We start from the raw sequence: 7,174 nt of genomic DNA, 5'->3' as shown, positions 1-7,174 counted from the left end.
CACGTGCCTCTCCCTGTCGTTGTGTTTTTAGTCTCATTGCTGGTTAAACATTAATTTCTGATGGTGATAAAGGTCAGAGCCGTTTGCTGAAGGTAGGGGCGCAGTTCTTCTCTTGGCTCCTGAGAAAATTCATCTGAAAAACCTGTTTTATCTCAAACCCTGCCAGTTTGGGTCTGTCTGTCTTTTGTCTGTCTCTCTCTCTCTCTCTTTTTTTTTTTTTTTTTGAGGTAGGGTCTCACTCTAGCACACGCTGACCTGGAATTCATCATGTGGTCGCAGGGTTGCCTTGAACTCATGGCAATCCTCTTACCTTTGCCTGCTGAGTGCTTGGATTAAAAGTGTGTGCCACCATACCCAGTTGGTATGGGTCTTTCTAACCACACGACCCTACCATTTTCTATGACTTCCCAAACACCCTGATTTCACATTGTTGGCCCTACTAGGTCCTCCGTAAATCCCAGCTGTGTTGGGGAAGATTGCCTTACAGAAAGGCCTTGTCCCTGTAAATAGCCCTAAACCTGAATCTTTAACCTGCCAGCATCTGGCCTCCCCACCCATACTGGGGATCTCCAGACCCAGACACTGCGCAGGGCCCAAGCGCTTGTCGTCCTCCTTAACGTGTTGGAATGACGCTCGAGGTACTGAGGAAATACATTGAATGAGATTTTGATTAATGTCTGGAAAAGCCAAAGCTGTGAGGACTTGACTGAGCGGTGCATGGGGAAAACCTGCAGATAGCCTGGAGGTCAAGGCAGGTCCATAGGAACAAAGAGCAGAGTGCTCGGGAGGCTGTGTTGGAGTCACTCATTAAAGGACTGGGTATAACGCAACTGAGGACATAATAGCTGTCACTTGGGGCAGAGCCGAGCCTTCTGTGTTCTGTTCTGGGGACTGGAACAGGGTGAGTGCCGAGTCCAGAGCCGGACTCATTCCGTCAGAACGAAGCAGAGAGAGACCCCAGGAACTGCAAGGACATTCCAGGTACCTCCAACATCCACTGGAGGGAAGAAAGAGCAGTATGGTGAGGCAGCCTTTCAAAGACACCCAATTCAGTGCTCCAGAGCTGGCAGCTCAGTGAAACCAGACCCGGGGAAGGGACGCATGCGCGTGGAGTGCAGGAAGGACGTCCTGCGGGGAGCAGTGTCTGAGAAGAGCCTGAAGCTAGACAGAGCGTGGTGACCTCCTGGTCCCGAGAAAAGGCCAACTCTGAAGGACTAGACAGTGGGAGAGCGGGGCCGCACTGTGAGCCAGATAACAGAATGTGCCCTCCTCAGGGGTCATGAGAGACACTGGAGTGAGTCTAGAAAGCAGTTCTCTTGGCTTACGTATATAGAGTTTTAAAATTATGGAATGCTTCACGCATTTGCACATCATCCTTGAGCAGGAGCCACGCTGATCTTCTCGGTATTGTTCCAGTTTCAGCACATGTGCTGCTGAAGCGAGCACAGCGAACTTGCATTTTAAGGTCACTGTGGCTCATGGGTGGACGGGCCTCAAGAGAAGGCGGAGGGCTCTCCTGATGGCAGGAAAGCACAGGACTTCAAGACTGTGGAGAGAGTTTGGGATGGCCTAGAGAGGACACAGTGTGTGCGTGCACGGGAGTGTACGTGTGTACACTACGAGACTCTGTGGAAGAAGGAAGAATCAGAGAGGAATGATGAAGAAAGGCAGGAGGTCATCTTTGTACTGGGGAGAGGAAGGCACGGAGAATTCCGTTTGGGAATTACATTTCAGATACTCATTATTTTTTTAATCTGAGTGAAACTATCCAATAGGCCTTTCAATATATGAGTTTAAAATTCAGCTGAAGATATGGCCTAGCAGTTAAGGCAGTTGCTTTCAAAGCCTAAGGATTCAATTCCCCAGGACTCAAGTCAGCCAGATGCACAAGGTGGTACACTTGTCTGCAGTTCGTTTGCAGTGGCTGGAGGCTCTGGCGCAGCCATTCTCTCCATCTATCTTCCTCTTTCTCTCTCTGTCCCTCTCTCAAATAAATAAATAAAATATTTGAAATTCAGGAGTGGTTCTAGACCAGAAATAAAATAATGTGTGAAAAGTATTTAGATGATATCTGATGCAATAGAAGCATACAACTTATAAATTTACAAAAAAATTAGAGAACTCACAGGTTTTATCCTTTTGGAGGTACTTTCTTTGTTTTTTAATTTCTTTTTTAAGTAAATATAAGTCAAGTATATCTCTCCAAAAGTCATACAGTTCATGCATTTAAAAAAATCAGATTTGGGCTGGAGAGATGGCTTAGCAGTTAAGCGCTTGCCTGTGAAGCCTAAGGACCCCTGTTCGAGGCGTGATTTCCCAGGACCCATGTTAGCCAGATGCACAAGGGGACGCATGCACCTAGAGTTTGTTTGCAGTGGCCGGAGGCCCTGTCGCGCCCATTCTCTCTCTCTCTCTCTCTCTCTCTCTCTCTCTCTCTCTCTCTGCTTCTTTCTCTGTCTGTTGCTCTCAAATAAATAAATAAATAAAATAAACAAAAAAATTAAAAAATTCAGATTTATTAGTACAAAATTGTAAAGATATTTTCCTTACATACATATTTCCTTTTCTCGCTGTATGTTTTGTCTTCTACCATTTAATTGTTTCTATGTTTTCCATTTGCTGTCATTGTGGTGTTTTCAGCACAACTTGTCTAATCGATCCTTTCCTTTGCTCATCCCCCATCCTCCTGCCTCCTTTCATCTTCCCTTTCTGATTACATGTCACGTCTCTTCTTTTGCCCTTCCCCCACTCTGCTTCCCCGTCATCTCTTTTTAATCCTCTCACAGCACCTTTGTAGCCTTTAAGGTTTTACCCACATTTGCTGCACAGATATAAATCTAAGATACACCCATGAGAAGGAACATGTAATTTTGGGCTTTCTGAGTTTGGATCACTTTGCTTAATATAATTCCTTCAAGAACCATCCACTTTTTCTGCACAATCCATAATTTTGTTTTTCTTTACTGCTGAGCACAATTTTGTTATATATGTAATAACATCATTTTAGCTAACAGGTTCTCTCCCAGTAGACCAATCTATCTACATGGGAAATTATAACTATTCTTTTAAAAATTTTTTTGTTTATTTTTATTTATTTATTTGAGAGCGACAGATAGAGAAAGAGGGGGAGAGAGAGAAAGAGAGAATGGGCGTGCCAGGGCCTCCAGCCACTGCAAACAAACTCCAGACAGATTCCTGGGGAATCGAGCCTTGAACCGGGGTCCTTAGGCTTCACAGGCAAGTGCTTAACCACTAAGCCATCTCTCCAGCCCAAATTATAACTATTCTTAACAGAGGGTTTTCTCACTTTTCTTGTCCTTTCTATTAGCTTCCAGTTTTAAAGTGATTGGTGAGGCTTAGAATTAAAAAAGAAATCTAAAGCATGGTTTTTCAATCTTGCCATGTGTACCAATAGGAGATGCACCATCAACACACAGAGACACAGGTTCAAGGGGAGACTCATTATGACGCGATGGCGGAGGGAGCCCCACAACCTGCCATTATCAGACCAGAGACCCAGAAAAGCCTGCGGTGTCCTTCAGTTTTACTCTGAAGGCCCAAGAACCAGGCACTCAGAAGTTGAAGGGCACGGCGTGGTGTACCCTGGCACTGTAGCATGTTTGGCAGAATCTGTCTGATGCTCATCAGATGCCATCATGCCTTGGTGCTGATAACTATGCGTGTTTCCTTAGGGTGCTCACGTCTCCTGCTGGTGGCTGAGAACTGCTGCTGATGGGCACAAGGCAGCACGTGCTGCTGAGTGGACAGTGTCCTGGGAGCTGGTGACTGGGCTGTGGCCACTCTGCTATAGGAGCAGCAGGTGGCCCTCACAATGTGGTCCCAGAAGTTTATGTTTTGCAGAGACAAGTCTGCGAATGCAGACATGACAGAGATCCAGAGGGAAGGAGACGAGGTGGTCACACTGTACCTGCAGCATGCCAGGGAGCACACTTGCCAAGAAAGGAACTTCTCCGAGGAGCTAATCAGAATACAAACTTGATGGTACTTACAGAGATGTTTTCAATTTTAATTAAGTTCAGTTACCATTCCCCACCCCCAACACACACCCAAGATTTTGCCTTTGTTGTACTTAAAACATCATCATCAGGGCTGGGCTATAGCTCAGCCTTGGAAACATGATGAATCCCCCCCAAAAAATTATCAGGCACAATAGTAATTCCAGTGTTGGGGAGGCAACACCAGGGAGATCCCTGGGATTTATTAACTAGCCAGGCTAGCCTGATTGGTGATCTCTAAGCAAACAAGAGAATTTGTCTCAAAAAATGGTGAACACATTCCTTAGGACACCTAAGATTTTCCTCTGGTCTCCACACGCACACACATGATCATGCACACAAATACATACACATTGATTTTTTTAAACAAAATTAAAAGTCATCATCAAACCAAGGTTGTATGATCTTCTTTTGTGTTTTCTTCTAGGAGTGTTATAGTTTTGTATTTTAGCTTTAATTCTAAGGTGCATCTTTTTTAAATTTATTTGAAAGAGAAAGAGATAGAAAGAGGCAGATAGAAAGAGAATGAGCGCACTAGGGCCTCTAGCCACTGCAAACGAACTCCAGATGTGTGTGCCACCTTGTACTTCTATGTGGGTCCCGGGTCAGCAAACTGGGGTTCTTCAGCTTGTAGGTGGTTTAACCACAGCACCATCTCTCCAGCCCCTAAGGTGCATCGTGAATTAGTTTTTGTGAAGGGTGCTTGAGTGCATAGATCTCTCCATTCGCTCCAGCACCGGCTAATGAAAAGATTGCCCTCTCTCCATCGCATCGCCTTAGCCTCTTTGTCAATGATGTATGACAAATCTCCTCTGCACTGAAAGGTGGAAACAACTATTGCCAGCTTTTTCAAAAGCAGCAGGGTCAACTCATAAGAGATGGCGTGGGGAGGGTCATCAGACCCGCCTCAGATGTAGGCACCCCCTGTAGCAGCTGTGTACAAAAACACACAAGATCTCGTGACCTGCGGGCAGGGGGATAGAGTATGTACACAGGAACTGATCGAGGAACAGTGACCTTCAATGGGCTCCACTGAGCTGGTGTCTCTGGAGTCTCCACGCCCTGTAAGCAATCCCTCACCTTGAGACTGAGGGACTGGCATCTGTGGGGGCAACCCCAATATGGTGAGCCCTGCTGACGGGCTGCTTTGGGGTCTCATGCTCTGTAAGGAAGATCTCACCCCGAGGCTGAGGGAGGAGCATCCACAGGGGAACCCCATACAGTGCAGCTCTGTGGTCTCACACTCCTGGACAGGGACAAGGAGCTTCTAGAAGTGGCCACAGGGAAGTTGCTATTCTGGGTTGGAATGATACTTCCCGGTGCTCTGGTGCTCTGTGAGTAAGCCCTCATCCCAAGGCTGAGGGAGGAGCATCCAAGGAGTATTTAGGGCACAGGAATCTCCATGAAAGTGGCTGCTTTGGGGGCCCCACGTTCCTGTCAGTAACCTCACTTTATGCTCTGTAAGTGACTCCCCCAGTAAACTCATTGGTTCACCAAACTAGTATGAGTGCAATTGCACTTTGGTCTGCTACCTGAGCCCTATTTGGGGTGAAGACATGTGTTCATGTCTCCCCAGGGGAAAAGTTTCCTGACTGTTGAGGACCAGGCGGCTATGTTCCTGTGGGTTGATTTCTGGGCTCCCTGTTTGGTTCCACTCATTGTTTTAAAAATATCTAGTCTTAGCTTCCCAGTAGGTCATGTGATCAGTTTTGTAGGTCTTAAGAGCAATGCAAAAAGCAGAATAATGGAAATAGCATTTTTAAGCTTTAAAGCATGTATACGCATGTGTATTCTGTGTCACAATATACAGTATATTTCTTGCTGTAGGTTGTACTGAAAACCTTTAAAACCTTCTATAGAGGTGATCTCTCCCTCTCCTTCTATCTCCCAGACAAGTTCTGTAGACCAGACCAGCCTTAATTTACTATGGAATTGAAGCTGGCCTTAAATCCCCCAGTGTTGGGAATACAGGTATGAGTCATCCCTGGCTAAGAGGTGATCTCTTTCCTTAGAGACCGGGGTTTGTCCAGTTTGAAAATGAGATTAAACAGTGACTGTAGAAAGCTAGAAAAGGCTATAGACAGCCAGCCAGCTACTCTTATGGTTTTTCTTATTTAATTAAAATTATGTTTATGAAAGCCTGCCACAAAAATTACATTTAGACATTCCTTAGCTTTGTGAAGTTTATCTTCTCTGTGTGTGTTGTGTTCACGTGTTTCTTGTTCTCATATTATCTCTAGCTATGCAGTGACAAAAACTTGGCTTGTCAAAGAGGGTGGTCCTAGATTGCCTGCAGGCCCTGAGTCCTGTCAGGGGGACCTTCTGACCCAGTGTTTTCTTCAGCCATTCTGAAACCTGACACGACTTCTTCGTGTCATCTGGAAGTAGGTATAGCCACCCTTTCTACTGCAGTAAAGCTCCACTTGTATTAACATCATGCCTGCCTGGCCAAGGAAGTGGAAGAAGCCAGACTCAGGAGTTCCATGCTGAAATGAAGCAGAGCTTGTAGAGGATGCCTAGCGAGAGGGAGAGCCCTGCCAAAGTGCCCAGGGTACTGGGAGAGAGTGATGTACCCACTAGTACCCAGTAGGCGGTGAGGAGAAAGTGGCTTTTGGGTTTCGATGGGGAGTTGAGACCACAGAGGTCTTTGTCAGCAGCAGCCACATCCTGGGGCCTAATGGAGCTGTGCAGAGGGTGGGGTCTGCAGAGGCAGCTCTTGCCCATCTCCTGCCCTGTGCGCGGAAGGCAAGCTCTGCTTACAGGCCTCAGGGATACTTTCCAGCATGTCAGCAAGGGCAAGGGAGGCTATCGTGTGACATTGCAGCCAGTCAGGAAGCAGAAGAAAAAAACAGGAAAGGAGCTGATCTATAAATCCTCAAGCCCACCCTGCACAGCCCACGTCCTTCAGTTAACTTCTACCTCCTTAAGGGCCCACAGAGCTTCCCAAACAGCGCCACCAACTAGGGACCAAGTGCTTTTTTCTGAGGCAAGCTCAGTGGACTAACTTTTTTTTTTTTTTTTTTTTTTTTTTAATGAGAGAGTGAGAGAATTGGTGTGCCAGGTTCGCCAGTCTCTGCAATTGAACTCCAACACATGCACCCCCATGTGAGACCTTGCATCACTGTGTGTCTGGCTTATGTGGGGCCTGGAGGGTCGAA

At 46.3% G+C, this 7,174-nt stretch overlaps 1 non-coding gene across 1 annotated transcript; it reads right to left on the bottom strand.

Moving 5' to 3' along the window:
• Positions 1 to 1,339: 1,339 nt before the first annotated feature.
• LOC123455401 lies at positions 1,340 to 1,446 on the bottom strand. The gene has a single exon (XR_006633890.1). It is a non-coding gene; the product is annotated as a U6 spliceosomal RNA (small nuclear RNA).
• Between the last annotated feature and the right edge of the window lie 5,728 nt (positions 1,447 to 7,174).

This window comes from Jaculus jaculus, chromosome 16 (genome assembly GCF_020740685.1).
Source record: "Jaculus jaculus isolate mJacJac1 chromosome 16, mJacJac1.mat.Y.cur, whole genome shotgun sequence".
NCBI classification, from domain to species: Eukaryota; Metazoa; Chordata; class Mammalia; order Rodentia; family Dipodidae; genus Jaculus; species Jaculus jaculus.
This window is presented reverse-complemented; position numbering and strand designations above follow the sequence as displayed.